Source organism: Mustela nigripes, chromosome 8 (genome assembly GCF_022355385.1).
Source record: "Mustela nigripes isolate SB6536 chromosome 8, MUSNIG.SB6536, whole genome shotgun sequence".
Classification (NCBI taxonomy): Eukaryota; Metazoa; Chordata; class Mammalia; order Carnivora; family Mustelidae; genus Mustela; species Mustela nigripes.
The window spans coordinates 4,507,686-4,524,903 of record NC_081564.1 but is presented as its reverse complement, the minus strand read 5'-3'; the positions used below and the strand labels follow the sequence as shown (position 1 = coordinate 4,524,903).

Genomic DNA, 17,218 nt, shown 5'->3' with positions numbered 1-17,218 from the left:
TTGTGACTGCTCTGACCTCTGCAGTGTGGTGGGAATGGCACTGTGGCTTCTGAGCCTGGGTCCTCAAAGACCACGTGCTTGGGTCTCCTAGAATGTTCTCTTGAGGGATCCTTTGCTCCGAGCCTAGACGCCGTGCTGTTAGGAAGCCCAAGCCGGGTGAAGCGGCTGCACACAGGCACTCTTGGTGCCTGTCTTCTAGCCATCCATGCCCAGGTGTAGACATGTGAGTGAGAGTCTCCAGGTGAATCACATCCAAGTCTTAGGGTCAGTCCAGCCATTCAAGTGTCCCAGCTGATGCCTTTATCTCTATGGAGCTGTCGGCCCCTTTTCTCTGTATCTGGTCTGAATTCCTGATCCGTTGAACCCACAAGCTATAATAAGATGGTGTCAGTCTATACCACTAAATATGGGTTGGTTCCTTACACAGCAGATAACTGGAACAGGCATACTTGCACTGCTGGCAGTATCTGCTGGACAAAGCAAGCCAGAAATGACAGATCTGCAACCCATGTCCTGTCTGACCCAGTAATTCTGGGAATCCATCAAAAGGAAATAATCTCAAATGTGGAAAATGGATCAAATACTATATACACAGTACTATTAATAATAGTAAGAAATTTAAAACAACCTAGTTTTCCCATGATGGGGATAGGATTCCTTGATAAAATAATGATGACTGCCACTGAGTGTTTGGAATGTGACAGGCTCTACGACGGGCTTCCCATATATCACCTCTTGATCCTTTCCACAATCTTCGAGACAGGGATTATGGCCCCAGATTCCCCACCATTCAAACGTGGAAATTGACAAGCAAGCTTGTCCCTTGCCTGAATTTCCAAGTAGCCACCCCACTGAGGCAGAAGCCACGCTGTGCAAAATATACATGATCTGATTTGTGGCCAGAGAAAGATTTAGAAAATCTTTGGGAGAGCCGTTCAAGAGTGTATCAGGTAGTCTTTCTACATGACGTGTATCAGGAATTTTTAATCACAGGAGAAAGTGTTTACGTGGTTAGTGGGAGGAAAATGCGGGGTGAAAACTGCGTATACAATAAGATGCCACCTGATTACAGATGAAAGAGCAAGAAGTATGCAAAACATGAACAGTGGGTGTAGGACTATGGCTGTGTGGGCCACCCTGAGCTTTTTGGCACTTTCAGCTTTTCTACGATAAGCAAATGCTACAGAAGAAAAACACACAAAAGGGAAGCGAACCAAAGTTAACCGTAGTCAAATGTAATTAATCAAGGAAATGACAAAAGAGAGCTAAAGTTGCTTGTTAGTTAAAAAAGAACTTAAAAAGCCCGTCACTATGACAGCGATCTTGCGCCTGGTCTCATAAGTCACCCGGGGGCACTCTTAGTGGGAGGGCAGGGCGGGAGGCTGCCGGGCTCCAGGCAGGGCCACATTCCCCAGCCCGGGTTCCCCGTGGGAAAGTCTGCCAGCATGGCGTGTGGGGACTCAGGCGGGGATCCAGCCCCTTGGGGTGGGAGCTGGAAGGAAAGGTGGAAATGAGATGGTGGAACAGACACATCCGTGGTGGACTGCCGGAGGAGAGAGTCTGAGAACGTGTTGGCCACGTGGGGAGGCTGTCTCCCTCGTGAGCCTCGTGTGCGCTCTTGTGCTTGTATGCTTGTGTGCGTGCGTGCGTGTGTGTTAGAGCCAGACAGACTTGGGTATCAAGGGTAGGGGTGCTGTACTCGATTAATGTCTATGTCTCCTTAAGATTTCTCTACTGGATCAATTGTTAACAGAGACACAGGAGTTACTGATGTGGCCCAAAAGGTAGGAGGCAGGTCTGCCTTCTGCTGAAGGCTCAGATTTGACTCTGAGACTTGACTCCACCACGAATCAGTGACTTGGCCTTGGGCAAGATAGAGCTTTAATTTTGCCTTCTGTGAAATGGAAACACGAATGGTGCCTTCTTCCACACTTACCTGGAGGAGGGGCTCAAACCAGGTATCCTGCACGAGGGAGGCACTCAGCCCTGTTCGGAAGTCAGCGCTGAGTATCCGTGATCCCTGTGGTTGGGCTTGGATACAGTCACCCGCAGCGGAGCCATCCAGTGCTCCCGAGAGCAGCGTGTGTAACTTAATGTTTTCTTGTAGCCACATTAAAAAAGTAAGAAGAGTCAGGTGAGATTTTAATAACCCAGTCTATCCAAAATGTTATTTTTCCAGCATATAATCCATATAAACATACTGTTGGGATATTTTACAGACTTAGTGTTTGTACTCTGGTGAGGGTTTTACATTTCTAGAACCTCTCAATTTGGACATTCGGTTTTCATTTGGAAATACCTGTTCTCTGTTTAGATTTCGTAAAATAGACAGTTGAAAAAAGTAGATTCATAGTCCATTTGGTCCAGGGACCGAATCGAGGACTGGTTTGTAGATTGAGATTAATTGAAATGAGGGGCGCCTGGCTGGCTCCGTGGGTAGAACATGTGACTCTTGATCATACACGGGGTCATGAGATCGAGCCCCATGTTAGGGATAGAATTTACTTATAAATAAATAAATAAATAAGGGATAAAATCAAACTTTCAGTCCCTTAGCTGTAGCAGCCACATTCGGGGTCTTGTGACCCGCCCCCACCCTCGCCCTTGCCCCATGTGGCCTGTGCTGTTTGACAGCGCACGGGGGTAGATTACCCCTGAGCCGTGAAACCAGTCTGCCTGGCTCCCAGTCTTTACCACTTTCCAGCTGTGTGATTGTGGGTGAGTTACTTAACCTCTCTGTGCCTCTGTTTCCCATCTGTCAAATGGGTATCAGGACAGTAATTCCTGAACGTCGGCCCTCGGAGTGGTGTCTGACTCATGATGTGGTCAGTAAATGCTTCGCGTTAACCGTGCTGCCCCAGAATATTGCAAAACATGGGTCGACTTGAATTCTAGCTTGGACTTAGTTTTTCAGTACCACACAGAGCCAGTGTAATAGAGCTAGACACAGCAGCCACGTCCGGAAGGCAGTATGCCACGGTGGTGAAGGGCGCAGACCCTAGTCTTAGACCTTCAGTGTTCAGATCCCTGCTTTGCTACTTGATCGCTGGGCGACCCTGGGAAGATGATCTCTGGTCGTCATCTTCATCTATAAAATGGGGTTAATTGGTTGTGGGAGATTTATGAACATGTTTCGGTATCGGGTACCGAGAGGATTTTGTGTATACTTTTGCTTTATTTGTTAGACTATTTTCAAAAGTCATTCTCTCAGCCTCTTACTATTTGGTAATTCCGGTACGAAACCCTTAAGAGCCATAACAACCTTCAGAGCCTTTAGAACAGAAGTTGCAGCGGGTAGGAGTGTGGCCAGTCTTTCTCTTGCGGATATGACTGGTTTGGCTTGCTTACTGTTTGGCCCACAGAGAAGTAAAAACGGAGCTGGTTGCCAACTTTAAAAATAAGAGAGATATCAAATAAAAAATCCAGATTTCTAGGATTTCTCTTGAAATATCACGAGTGCGAGCCACCCTGGGCTGGTCTTTCCGCTTGGCAACAACAGGCTGGGGCACAGAGCTGTCCCACCTTGAGGGGGAGCTGAGATCCGCCATTAGCCACAGTCCCTGCCGCTCGCTTTTGCTGCACTCCTGGCCCGGTTCACTGTTGTAGCTCCCCTGCCCGACCCTAGGAAGAATTTGAGTTTGGGAGTCCTGGGGTCCTTGTTTTGATCCGAAGGTAGATCTAAAAGCCAGCGTAAGCTCCAGTGCAGCCGTGCATATGCATTCACACCAGGCTTTTGCAGGATTAACTTGGGGCCTTTGGAGCCAAAGCCATGTGCTTGGGTCTGTGTTGAGACCCAGAAGATTGTCTGTGGCAGCACAGGCTTCCTGGTCTGCAGTCCGTCCCTGACATGCTCCTCTCCGTGGGTGCCAGCTCTGTCCTCCAGAGCTGTGCAGTCATCTCCGACTCCTGATCTTTTGTCCCACACCCTCTTGGCTGTGCCTTCGAAATACATCCAGAATCGGTTTATTTCTACCCCGACTGCCTCCTGCTTCCTCCGTTGCCCCGATCTGTTTTCTACCTAGCAGCCAGAGGGAAACTTTGTAAAAGAAATGAACGGACTTAAATATTTTTAGAGCCCTGTTACGTTTACAGGAAGCAGAGAGCACAGAGAATCCCCATATACCCTCCCCCCTTGTTATTTTTTGTTTAAAAGACTTATTACAAGTATGTACGAGCAGGGGGAGGGGCAGAGGGAGAGAATCTCAGGCAGACTCCTTGCTGAGCGTGGAGCCCTATCCGGGCGGGATCCCACAACCCTGAGATCATGACCTGGGCCGAAATCACCAGTCAGACCCTTAACAGAACCTTAACAGAACCTTAACAGACCCTTAACAGACCCAGGTGCCCCCCCCCCATTATTAACATCTGGCATTTGTAGAACATTTATTACAGCTCTTGAAGCCATGGTGAAACCTTATTGTTAACTACAGCCCGAGTTTACAGTAGTAGTAGGGTTTGCTCTCTGTGCTGTGCATTTAGTGGGTTTCGACAAATGCATCGAGTCACGTGTTCACCATGACAATGTCCTACAGAACAGTTTCTCGCCCTAAAGATCCTCTGTGCTCCGCCTAATTGTGTCTCCAAACTACCAGCAGCCGCTGATCTTTTTACTGTCTCCAGTAGAATGTCATGCAGAATGTAGCCTTTCTAGACTGGCCACTTTCATCGGGCAGTGTGTGTTTACCTTCCTCCGAGTCCCTTCACGGCTGGACAGCTCATTTTTATTGACGGGTAGTATCGCTTTGTCTGGCTGGACCCCAATGTGTCTAGCCTTCACCTTTTGAAGGGCGTCTTGGTTGCTTCCAAGCGTTGGTAATATCTTCCATATTTGTTATTGTTGGCTTCTGCTGGTCGTCTTGCTTTCTGTTTGTTTATTTAGGTCTTCCACTCTTTTCTGCTTCTTTTGGCTTAGTTGGACATTTTATTTAACTCCAGTTTTTCTCTTTAGATCTCAATTATACCTTTTTGTTGTTTTTACTTTACTTAGTGGTTGCCCTTGAGTTTACGGTATGATTTACAGCTACTCCAACTCAGGGAGGCTTTTAACACCTAAGTCAGATCATCTCCTCCTGCTCAGAACCCACAAGGACTGTGCGTCACACTCAGATGAAAGTCCTTATGGTGGGCTCCATTCCTTCCCATCTGGCCCGGGTTCTCTGAATCCGTCTCCTCCTCCTGCCCTCCTGCCGCAGTGACTCTGACCTCTTTGCTTTTCTTCCAAAACCACGAGGCACCTCCCACCTCCAAGCATTTGCTCCAGCTGTTCCCGCCACCAGGACTGCCCTTCCCAGATATTTGTTTGGCCAACTCCCTCACCCCCTTCCAGTTTTTGCTCAGATCCTGCCGGCCCAGTACGGCCTTTGATGACCTCTCTCTTCTCATGGTTGCACGACCTGTCCCTTAGCTGCACTGATCCTTCTTGAGGCTGCCCTGTTTTCTCCCTCGCTCATGTCACCTTCTGACAACCTACCCAATTTACTTATCATGTGTGTGGTTTGCTGTCCACCTCCCCCCATGAGAATGTCCACCCTACGAGGCAGGGACCGTGTGGGTCTTGTTCTCTGCGATGTCCTGAGCGCTGGGCACAGAGCCTATCCCGAGCAGCTGCTCATAACCGTTTGTCAAATGAATGAAGATACAGGTGAGTGTGGGCTGCAAAATGTCTTTGCAAGCAAATCCTTGAATGTTATGCCAAGAATCGTGCATCAGGATCAGGCTGTTTGGAGGACACCAAAACTCATCCATGTCCTTGTGCTAAGTCAAGGATCAGAGTGAAAGGAGCCGAGGAAAGCCGTTAAGCTGGCAGTCCGGGCTGGGCGATCTCTTCACTGTACACAGGAGGCCCACAGATCACCAGCTGCTGTGGGGAATGTGTGCGTGGCCCTCCCTGGTCCTTGTGAGTGGCCTGACTGTTGATCAGCTCTTCCGGGGGCGGGGAGCAGGAGCCGTGGGAGAAATGGCGTAGGTTGGTCTCTGCGCTGTAGACCACCTTGAGGGTCTCAGGGAGGGGCTGATGGGGCTGGAAGTCACTGTGCTGGAAACAAGCACTCGGGGCACCTCCTCGGTCCTGCCGGGGTCAGGTTGGACAACTTTGCTCAGCCAAGGGAGCGAGCGTCCTTACACCACGGGGCGATGGGAGGAGGGACCTGCCTCTCTGCGGAAGGGGAGTAGCTCATGTCTTGAGGCAGGTGTGCAGGTGGCAGTGCTGTTTCAGTCTTCCTGCCACAGAAGGAGACCTGGCATGTGCCAAGGGGTTGATGCGGTCTCTCTGAGTACTTCTGTTGGCCACCGTCACTAGGCGGCCTTCCGCTGGGGTCTTCTGCATGCAGATCCTGGGGTGGGGGAATGGCCAGCCTTCTGGCTGGCTGCTGTCCCAACTCCGTCCACCCTCCACATCTTAAGAAGCAGAGCTGGACTTCCCGGGGGTCACCTGTGCTGGCCGAGCATTGCTACTGGGCATCGTGCGTTGCACTTGGCACGGGGTTCTCAGGATGGTGCGGTTGTGTTTCTGTCCTCGCTTCTGTACAGCAAGATGAGTGGAATTGAGAATTGAGCTGCTCAAAGGTGACGTTCACCATGTCTAGCGGCCAGTTGGTCCTGGGCACTAGGTGATCAGAGTGACGGTGCCTCACAGCGGCGGTGTGCTTTTGGGAATTCGAGCCCGGGAAGGGGCACGGATGAGGTCTTCCAGGGGCCGACTCGCAAAGGCAGGGAGAGGTCCGGCACGGCTCGTGAATTGGCTCCTGTTCCCTCCCACATTATCTGGTGACTCTTCTCATGAGTTCTTTCTCCTGTGTTATTGACTCCCCGTAGTAGTAAAATGGACACAGTCCATTTTAACAAAATACCTGAGGGGCGCCTGGGTGGCTCAGTCATTAAGCGCCTGCCTTCGGCTCAGGTCACGATCCCAGGATTCTGGATCGAGCCCCACATCGGGCTTCCTGCTTGGCAGGGAGCCTGCTTCTCCCTCTCCCACTCCCCCTGCTTGTGTTCCCTTTCTTGCTGTCTCTCTCTGTCAAATAAATAAGTAAAATCTTAAAAAAAAAAAAATACCCTAGACCGCTGGCCCCCATGCCCCACGAGGTGCTGCCCGAATTTCTCGACTCCATGTCCTAGGAAGACGTCCCTCGACAATGTTGACTCTACTCACGGCCCTCATTTCTTTGATCTTGTTCTCTCTTGAACCTACGTTAGTCTCACTTTATCCCCTGCCACTGCATGGAACCACTCCTGTCAAAGTCACCTGGAGGCCTCCGTGGCCGTCTCTCTGACATCTGACGAGATCACCAGCTCCTGTCACGTTCTTCCCTTGGCTGCCCCTCCCCAGGCTCCTTGAGCTCCGTTCATGTCCCGCCTCCGGAACTGGGAGCAGCCCCGGACCTGGTTCTCGAGCCTGCCTCCCACCTGAGGCGATGTCTTCAAGACCGCGTCTCTAGAGCCCCACTCCGCAGGGGTGAGGCCAGCTCCTCCCTCCTCCCGGCTCTCCCTTCCCTGACTTAGGACCCGTGTATCTGGTTGCCGCTCAACAGCTCCTCGGAGACTTCTGGAGATACCTCGAACTCTGCCACCGGCTCTTCCTTTGGACTTTCCATCTCAGAAGATGGCATCTTCACCCCCAGGGGTGCAGACCTTAGGGTCACTTTTGATGTCTCTTTCCTAAACCCACGTCACCACTCGAGTCTCAGTGGCACATACCTGTGCAGTCTCGTCTCACCTCGGTCACCTCTCCCACCCTAGGACGATGCCAGTGGACTCTCAAGGGGACAGTGTCTTGTTAGTCGTCCCTCAGATCATGTCAGTGTCCTGTTCCCCACTCCTTGCTGGCTTCCGGTCTCACTCAGAGCAAAAGCCCAAGCTGTGGTCAAGGCTCTTGAGGCACTGCAGAGTCTGGCCTCCTGCCTGCCCGTTCCTGCAACGTGACAGGCACGTTCCCTCCTTGAGGTCTGTGCTTGCTGTTCCTCTGCCTGGAACGCTCTTCCTCCGGATTCTGGCATGAGACCTTCCGTCTCATTTTTCACCTCGTGGCTCTAGTGTCACCTCCTCAAAGTGGCCTTCATTGACCAGACCTCCCTCTCCCAAGAACCCCTCCTTCCTAACCCAGCCACCCTCTTTTAGCCTGCTCTGCTTTCTTTATAGCCCCTGTGACAGCCCAATGGCTGTGGGGAGGAGAAGTCAGCCCCCAGCTAGTATTGGATAGCACCTCGACCCCCATACGTGGCCCAAGAGGAGTGACCCAGAGATCCTATCACCCCCTCCCTGTCCGCATCCTGTGAGATGCCGAGGCTCTGTAGAACGAAGGGGAACATCGCTGTAAGAACCACAATATGCATACTAACTACAGTTTATGGAGTGATTAGTGTACATCGTGATTGTTCCACGCACGTCAGGAGCAATGCCATGAGGTAGGAGGAGCTGTCATTAGCCCGTTTTACGGACAGGGGCACTAGGACACAGAGAGGTGATGTACTTGCTCAAGGTCACACAGCTGGGGAGGGTCCAGGCTGGGGTCTTGTGGCCAGTGCTGAATTCTTAGCATAGCATTGAGATGCTCGGCTCTGAGTGTCGGGGCGTCCGTTCTGGGACCTACGAGTTAAAGGTGGTGATGTGGAGGGAAGTTCACCGAGGTCACAGCATCAGCCCGTGGTCCTGGCTAGGCAGTGGGAATACATTTCTCTTCTAGCCGTGATGCACTAGGTCCTGCCTCTTTGTCCTGCTCCATTCGTCATCCCGCTGGGCACCTGAGGCTCCTCCCAGCAACTCTGGGAGCAGAGGCACTGCTCTGAGCATTCTCCTTGACCTGTCTGACCGTCTTCCTGTCTTTCAAAGACTCTTTCTCTGGACGCCTACGGTTCTCATTGCTTTCTGCATTTTTCTTGTGATTAAGAAAGTCATTTGTTAAGCCAAATGATAGCTGACTTTAATAAACTTGCTTAACGTATTTGCATCTTTAACAGGCTTCAGAGGGCGATGCTAAAACCAACAGAGTCTGATGGTGGGGTCTGAGCACTAACCCTCCGAAAAGTAGAAGATACTTGGGACTGGGGTTTCCCTGTACCCCCCAAACATCCCATAAACTATTGTGTCCTACCTTCATGATTTCTACTTGATCCAGATATTACTTTTCCTGTGATTTATGTAGTGCTGTCGTGAGATTCCCTCCCTACTCTGTGCTCTGTTCACAGGGATAAGACCTGGTGTGGAATATCCGTACGGCCACAGCATCCTTCTGGAATGACCTCAAAGTGCAGGCAGTTTCTTTCTGTTTAAAAGTTAAAATGACCCTGATATTTAGGAATGTTTTAAGACAACTTTGAGCTCCTAAAAGTACAGGGTTTTGGGGTCCTATTTTTGTTGATGCAAAAACTTTACATCCTTTACATCTGTGGCAGCTTTTTGGAAACCTCCCCCTGAAGGATGGCATTCCCACATCGTGCTGAGTGAGCCCGGGACACTACACTTGTTATCCGAGGGCAGTCCTTTCTGTATATTTCTTCACATGGACTCATTTCAGTTTTTAGTAAATCAGTTCTTCTCCATCCCAAGCAGTCGTATCTGTGAAATCAGGAGTTCAGTTAGATTATAGGCTGCCAGCAGCCAGAGCGATGTCATCCCAAATAACTCTACTGTTAATGGTGGTTTAAATAAGTAAAGGCACTTACTTCTTTCTTGCATAAGAGTCTGGGGGAAGCAGCCCAGGGTTGGTGTGTAAGCAGGGACCTGTGCTGTTGTCTGGTTCTACCGCCCTTAGGTACTGCCCTCAACCACAGCGTCCAAGACGGCCCGCCTCCCTGTCCACATTCCAGCCAATGGGAAGGCACCCAGAGGATGTTGGGACACACCCCCTTCTTGCTGTTCCTTCTCAAATTCTATCAGCCAGAACTCAGTCGAACGGCTATATCTAGCGGCAAGGGAAGCAGGAATATGGAATTTCTTGGGGAAGGCTAAATTTTGGGGATTCTGTTGATATCTAAGAAGGGGAGGGAGGCAGGATATTTGGTGGTTTCCACCACTTTAGGGTGGTTGTATATTTTTCGAATAGACATTAAAATAAATAGTGTTAAAAAAATCGGTTCCAGTTCATTCATGTCTCCCCTATGGTCATTTGGTATGTGCATCACACTTGAGAAAACAGTCTTGTGAGTCAGCGTCCTCTGTGACACCACCCTGTTGAAATCCTAGCCTTACTGGAAGTAAGATATAGGCTTTGCTGTTGTAGGATCTGGGACCTGTTGCTTTTTAAGGGCACCTCCAGGAGAGGTGGGACACTCGTCTTCGTGGAGGGAGGAGCTCCCCAGCTAGGGCGACTATGTCATGTGCTTCCGAAGCCCCACGGTACATCCTCTGATTCTGTCCCGCGGCTTCAGGCATGGGCAGGACACGGGGGTGCTTCGTCTGTTCTTCCAGGCCCCGGTGAACGCGTGTCACCGCCACCCCTACCTCTCAGCATGCCATCCCAAGGCTGGGATTTGTCTTCGCGTGGATGTGTCAGCTGGAGCCGGCCCCAGTCCCCACGGGAGGCAGGAGTCCCACCTTAATGACTTACCAGCGCGATGCGTGATGGCAGCCACATGTCCCAAAGCCGGGGGAAGCTCGTCTGTTAAAAGTTAATGATCTGGGGGGTCCTGACATAAAGTAAAAGCTTGAGTGGAATTCCGTGGGGTTGCGGACAGTTAATTCTTTATTAGGTTTTCCTAAGACTGAGATAAAAAGCATTTTACCCTTTTAAAGGTTTGCGTTATCATGTCATTGCATTTTATAGAAACATTGATCCCCATTTGGCTAATCCGGGACAGGTAATGGAAGTCTCTGCTGTGGAGTGGCAGTCCACCTCCTAACACTTTGCCAGCCTGTTACTTTTGGTTTGGTGGGATCGCAAGTGTCCTAGAAGAGGCAATCTGGATGAGGCCCACGAGGGCCGGTGGGACTGTTTGTGTTTATTTGTAGCTGGCTGGAGCGGAGTCTCTGGCCTCCTCCGCCGTGTTGAACAGCTCCGACGTTGGTAGAGATCATGCTAGGTTGTTTTGCCTGCAAGAGCCTTATGATGAGCTATGGGGAGAGAGAAGGAGCAAAAGTCCAAAGTTCCAGGCTTCCCTGGGTTTGTGCCTACGTGGGGAATCCGTTTTAGAGTCTGGTGCCTGACAAGTAAACTCAACTGCCCGCTGGGGCCCCAGCCAGGGGGGAGACTCTGCTCATTGTCACACAGAATGTGGGTCCATAGGTGCCAGATCTTCCAATTTTTCAACCGAAACGGGAAATCTGGACTCTTAGGAGAAATGTAGGAAATAAGTCTAAATTAAGAAATACTATGCAGGCTTACCAAAACACACCCGTAGGCCACATTAGCTGTTGGAAGCTTAGGCTTTAGCAGATGGTGCTTGAGACTCATTCATTCCATCTCCAGCCAGGGCTTCTCACCTGAGCTCGAAACTTCTCTGATGGTCTACCTGACATCTCTAACTGGATGTCCCTGGGGCATCTCCTACTTTCCTGGTCTGTGCCCTGAACCCCTTCCCTGTTTCTGTCGATGGCAACTCCATTCTTCCAGCTCCTTAGGTGGGAGAGCCTGGAGCTCTCCATAATTCCTCTGTTTCTATCCTACCTAAGCTAGCAGCAAATCTTGAGGCCCTCCCTCAAGCAGTGCACTGCTGCTGCTCTACTATGCTTCCGGCTGCCACCACTGCTTGCCTGGACTGTTGCAGTAGCCTCTTCCCAGTCTCCCTGCTTCCTGTCCCCATGTCTCCCCAGTCTTTTCTGCCCACAGCAACCAGAGCAGCCCTGCTAAAGGTCAATTGGACCACCTCCGTCCTCTGCTCAAATTGTTTCACTGGCTGCCTTCTTAATCCAAGTAAAAATCGATGTTCTTAAAATGAATTCCGAACTCCTAAAAAACCAGGCTTCCCCATTATGTCTGTGATCTCCTGTCCTCAGGAGCCCCACTCCTGCTGTTCAGGCACACTTCTACCTCGGGACATTTGCACTTGCTATTTCTTTTCCCTGCAACTTCCTTCCTTCTGTCTCTCTCACCTCCTTAGAATTTTATCCAGGTGCCTCTTTTTTTATTTTTCTAAAGATTTTATTTATTTCAGAAAGAAAGGGGAAGAGCACAAGCAGGGGGGCGGCCGGCAGAGGCAGAGGGAGAAGCAGGCTCCCCATTGAGCAGAGAGCCCAATGTGGGGCTCGAACCCAGGACCCTGGGATCATGACCTGAGCCAAAGGCAGATGCTTCAATGCCTGAGCCACCGAGGTGCCCCTCATCCTGGTAGCTCTTGCCCAGAGAAGGTTCCTGGCCATCCCACCCAACAGTGGGACCACCAACACCACTCCTTCCAACGTTCTGCACCCCCCTTCTTGCCTTTGGTTTTCTTCCTGGCACTGGCTACTGTCAAACACACTGTATGTTTCATTTCTTGATCTTGTGGCTCTCCTTTTCCCCACTAAAATGTCACCTCCATGAGGCCAGGGATTTCTGTCTGGCACCTGGAGAGGGCTCGTTTTTAAACGAGTGAACGAAGAGTGTAGGTTCAGGAAGGTTTTGTGCGTTCCTGTTACAAACCCATGGATTTCCATGGAGTTCATATGTTTCAGTTGTTGTCACTCTTTTTGGTTCAGGTAAGCTTCTTAAACTCTGGGCTTTGGGATTCTTCTTATAACGTGGGGATGATGATGGCCCCCGGCCCCGGGGGGCTAGCCCCCTCAGTGGGCTAACGTATGCAAAGCATTTAGGACAGTGTCCGGCATATTGGCAGCACTATATAAAGGTCTGTATCATGATCATTGCTACTGCTATTATTTATCCCAAAATTAAAATATTACCAATAGGGCTAGCATCTATTGTGATCCACACCCCCAAGCACGCTTGCCCCCACTCCTCTCCTCAGAAGTAACCCACCATTATTAGCATTTTTTCCATGTTTCAGATCTTTTCTGTGCCATTAAGTTATAAATATATGTACCCATAGAAAAACACAGTACTTAAAAAATAAGTACTATATTTCATACAATTTTTTTGCAAGTTGCTTTTCTTCCTCTCTCTCAGGAACGCATCATGGGCGTGGCTGATTTCATTCTTGGGCATCTTTGTGGATGATTCTAGGCTGGGGAACCTGCTCCAGGTTCTCCAGGTCCCCACTGGACGCTGTTCTCAAGTTTCTGCTACTATGAACAGCGCTCGCTTAGTGTCCTGGTGTCTGCCCTGTGAGCGCTTACGCCCTTCTGCAGGGTCGTCGCTAGGGCACGAGGTCGTACCCGAGGGTTTATGCACTTGCCATTTTAATAAATAGTGCACGTTGCTTTCTCAAGTGCTGTTGCCACTTAACGGTTCTCGCCAGCAGGAGGCTAAAAGCCTTTGCCTTTTTTTTAAATTGTAATTTTTATTTTGAGAAATGAAAAAAAAAACATGAAAAGTACAAAGTGTAATGTAATAAACATCAGTGTACTTAGCACCTAGAAATGTCAGCTGTTAACATTTTGTCACATTTGCCACAAGTCTTTTCATAATTTCACTTAACAAATACCCGAACATTGCTGAAAAATTTCTCTTTTGTACAAGTGTGTCCCCCGTCCTGGAGGCAATCACTGTTCTGAATCTATCATGCACCTGTGCAAACCAGTGCTATATTTTACTTATATGCAGAACCATGAACAATCTATTATTTTTGCACATTAATGTTTTTGTTGTTGTTGACCATAGGATTCTGTAACTTGCGTTTTTTTCAGCCAACAATATATTTTGTAGACCTTCCTCGGTCTTTTTACCTGCTGTATAGTATTCTACTGGGTCTCCATTCATTTATCTCTTCTCCAAGTGCTGGGCATTTAGGCTGAATTCCAGTGATAGGATTACAGCCGGTGCTGAGATGAACATCCTACAGGAAACATTCTGATTCTTTGTCAGGTATTTTTATAACATTCCAGTTTTGTATAGTATACAGGATAAGGTGTCCTCTTTTCATAGAAACAACCTTGAATAGCAAAATATAATTTTCTTTCTTTTTTTTTTTTCCTCCTACCTGTCAGATGAGTGTACTTTCAAGGATAAGAAGACTGCCTATTTGCAGCTTGCTTTCATGAGTTTGGTTATTTTCTTTTCTTTTTCTTTTTTTTTTTTTTAACATTTTATTTATTTATTTGACAGAGAGAGAGAGATCACAAGCAGGCAGAGGCAGGCAGAGAGAGAGGGTGGAGCAGGCTCCCCGCTGAGCAGAGAGCCGGATGCAAAGCTCAATCCCAGGACCCTGAGATCATGACCTGAACTGAAGGCAGAGGCTTAACCTTCTGAGCCACCCAGGCACCCTGAGTTTGGTTATTGGTCTTACTAATGTCCCTGAAGATGGAAAATATCTATACTATGGGATCTTAATTATTTGGCTCTTTCTGTTTTGGGTGTTCTCGTTCATTTGCTTGGTATGTACTGAGTGCCTCGTGCCAGGCACCGTTCTCAGCACGAACACCTCCAATGTCCTTGTTCTTGTGGGTTTCCATTCTGGGGGAAGAAGACAATGTACCAGGCACAAATCAGCATCTTCTCTTCCCCTTCCATAGTTCATTACTGAGGAGCAAGTGGAGACATGTTTCCTTGGCAAGGTCTGTTCCTTGGCTGAGCCCTCCAGGGGATGTATGGCGAAGCGGTTTCTGTGGGACTAAGCCTACAATTTCCGAGAGTTGTGTTGTGATTACGTATTGGTGCCTAACAACCCCCCTGCAAAACAGACTGGCTTCCAACAGTGATTCATTTATTTTGCTCACTAATCTACTGGTGGGGCAGGGCTGGGCAGGGACAGCTGTTTCTGCAGCAGGGGACGTCCTCTGGGGCAGCTGGAAGGAGTCACCTGAAGATTTACTTGCTCACATGTCTGGTGGTTGATGCTGGCTGTCGGGGCGATGTCAGCTGCCCTGTGGCCCGGATGTCTCCGTGTGGCCTTCCGGTGCGTCCGCCTGACCTCCTTACAACAGAGCGGCGGGGTACGAGGCTGAGCTTCCCGGGAGGACCACTCAGGCGCTGCTTCGCTGTCTAAGACTTAGTCTCCGAAGTCCCAGCAGAGTTGCTCCCCCTGCAGTCTCCTGCTGAGTAGACTCTAGGGCAGGGGACCCTCCTGTCCGTGAAGGTGTGCGATGTCCCCTGTGCGAGGGGCACATGGGTTGGATGTATTTGTGCAGTGGGCAGTGGCATCCCACAAGCTGTGCAGAGCAATCCTTAGTCCTATCCACGCGATCAGCCCGATCAGCCTGATCAGTCCGATCTCTCATCAGCCGTGGCTTGTACAACGCCTGCGTGGAGGCAGCCGTGTGGACAGTGGTTGGGATCGTAGCAGAGTCTCGGAGGGCAGCTAGATGCATCTAGACATTGCGCTGTGTCCTTATGCCCCACAGCATCCCCTGTCCCTCTCATGTCACAGAGAGGGAAACAGGCTCAGAGCCCTTGAGCCAGCTCCAGGATCCGCACAGTTAATAAGCAGGGAGACTTGGGTTGGAACCCGCCGACATGTTAGAGTCCCGGCCTCTGTCAACAGATCGCCGCCTTCTTCCCGGGAGGTAAGGCTTCTGTTTTGCTCAGAAAGCTCCCAGTCATGGGACTGCATGGGGCTGTCTCTGAGTGGCCACTTGGTCTGGCAGCCTCTGGTTACCATGGTGACAGTGGCCAGCCACACAGAGAGCCACTTTTGACCTTTCTTCCTCCCCGCCCGCCTGCCCCCCTGCACCGGCACCCTCAGAGGTTCCGGCTCTTACCGAACAGAGAGGCGCGGTGCACTGAGAGCTTCCGAAGGGCACCTCCTGTCCGTCCGCTAATGGGCTTGTTGATTTGAGAAATGGTCTTAGGATGTTTCCTTGACTCAAGGCACGGGCTGAGCAATTATAAAAATGAAATATGATGTCATGTCAGGCAGCCCATCACTGAGTTCTGGTGTCTGAGACTGTTCAATTATCTTCACCTGTTTCCAGGGCTTCCAAACCCTTCAATAAAAGACCTTTCAGGGCGGAGTTTTTCCTGCTCCCTCACTTGTCCTTCTGGGCTATTTTGGAACAATGGGATAAGACGTACTCACATTTTCTTGGACATAATTGCACCTCAAAGGTGCCATGTGTTGGTGTTTGTGGCCAGCAGCCCTTTGAATGGAAAGTTCTCACACGAGAATGTGCCCGGCTCTTAGCGTTTGCCCTGGGTGGCGTCTCTGTGCATCAGTCCTGGGGACCTGGGCCACCGCTGTAGGGGGAGACCGTTCGAACCTTGGGTTAGCAGGGGACGCAGCCGTCCCTTAGGAATGTTGGTTCAAAATCCAAGTTAATTGGGATTTCAGTGAAATAGACATGACGGTTTTATAGTCACAGGACACACGTGGCATCTCTGAGGTGAGTCCATCCTTCCAGTCTGCCCAGGTTGCAGTGAGTCAGGCCATACTGTGACATCAGACCTCTGGGGTCTGACCGTGGCTTCTGCCCTACCCCATCCCGGCCCCCTCACGACCCGTCCGGAACGTCCCTCTTCATGTCTTCTTGCTTTCGTGCTGGGCTCTTTCCTGTCTGTCCTTACTCAGGAGCTTTTAAAATGGGAGTCCAATCATGCCACCCGTCTGCTCCAAACCCCAAACAAACAGGGCAGAGAGTGGCAGGTCAGAGGGCAGGTGGCGAGGGCTGGAGACTGGATGAAGAATGGACACATCTTTATTTTTTAGCAGCCTGATGTTTCCTTCCTGGCCCCGGGCTTCGTGAGAAGCAGCTCAGCGAAGCTAGAGTAGCGTCTCCTTTCACTGCTCGGGCCAGATCCGCCTTCCAAGGACTGCCAGATGCGGGACGTGCCAGATCGGAAGGACATTTCAGACTGAAGCAGCAGGCAAAGGTCGTAAAGGCTGACAAAGGATGAAGTAGGTACTTCGATGGAAACAAAAGGGCCCCTGGCACTCTGTCCGAGGTCAGGCAATAGAGAGTGTTGGGGACTGTGGCAAAGGAGAACCTGTGCCCCATCTGGAAGAGGCAGCCTGGCACCAGCCAGCTGGGGTCCCAGGAGAATGCAGGTCTGATGCTGCTAGATCTGTCAGGTCTTCAAGAGAAGCCTGCAGGCCTGCGTCCTGGCCACTCCCTGTTTTTGTTCCCGAGTGTCGCTACGAACTCATGGGTTTTAACGTACTTGATGTGTTTCATCTGTTGAGTCATTTACTGCTTGGATGCTGTAAATCACCCCGGATTTGCAGCTTTGGCCAGCAAGCACGCCTCCAGCCTGGCT

The 17,218-nt window shown here is 50.3% G+C and overlaps 1 protein-coding gene across 2 annotated transcripts in view; it reads left to right on the top strand.

Moving 5' to 3' along the window:
• Positions 1 to 17,218, top strand: part of LOC132023068 (transmembrane protein 132B) — a 351,058-nt gene that overhangs the window by 98,406 nt on the left and 235,434 nt on the right. The gene's annotated exons all lie outside the window — the stretch shown is intronic.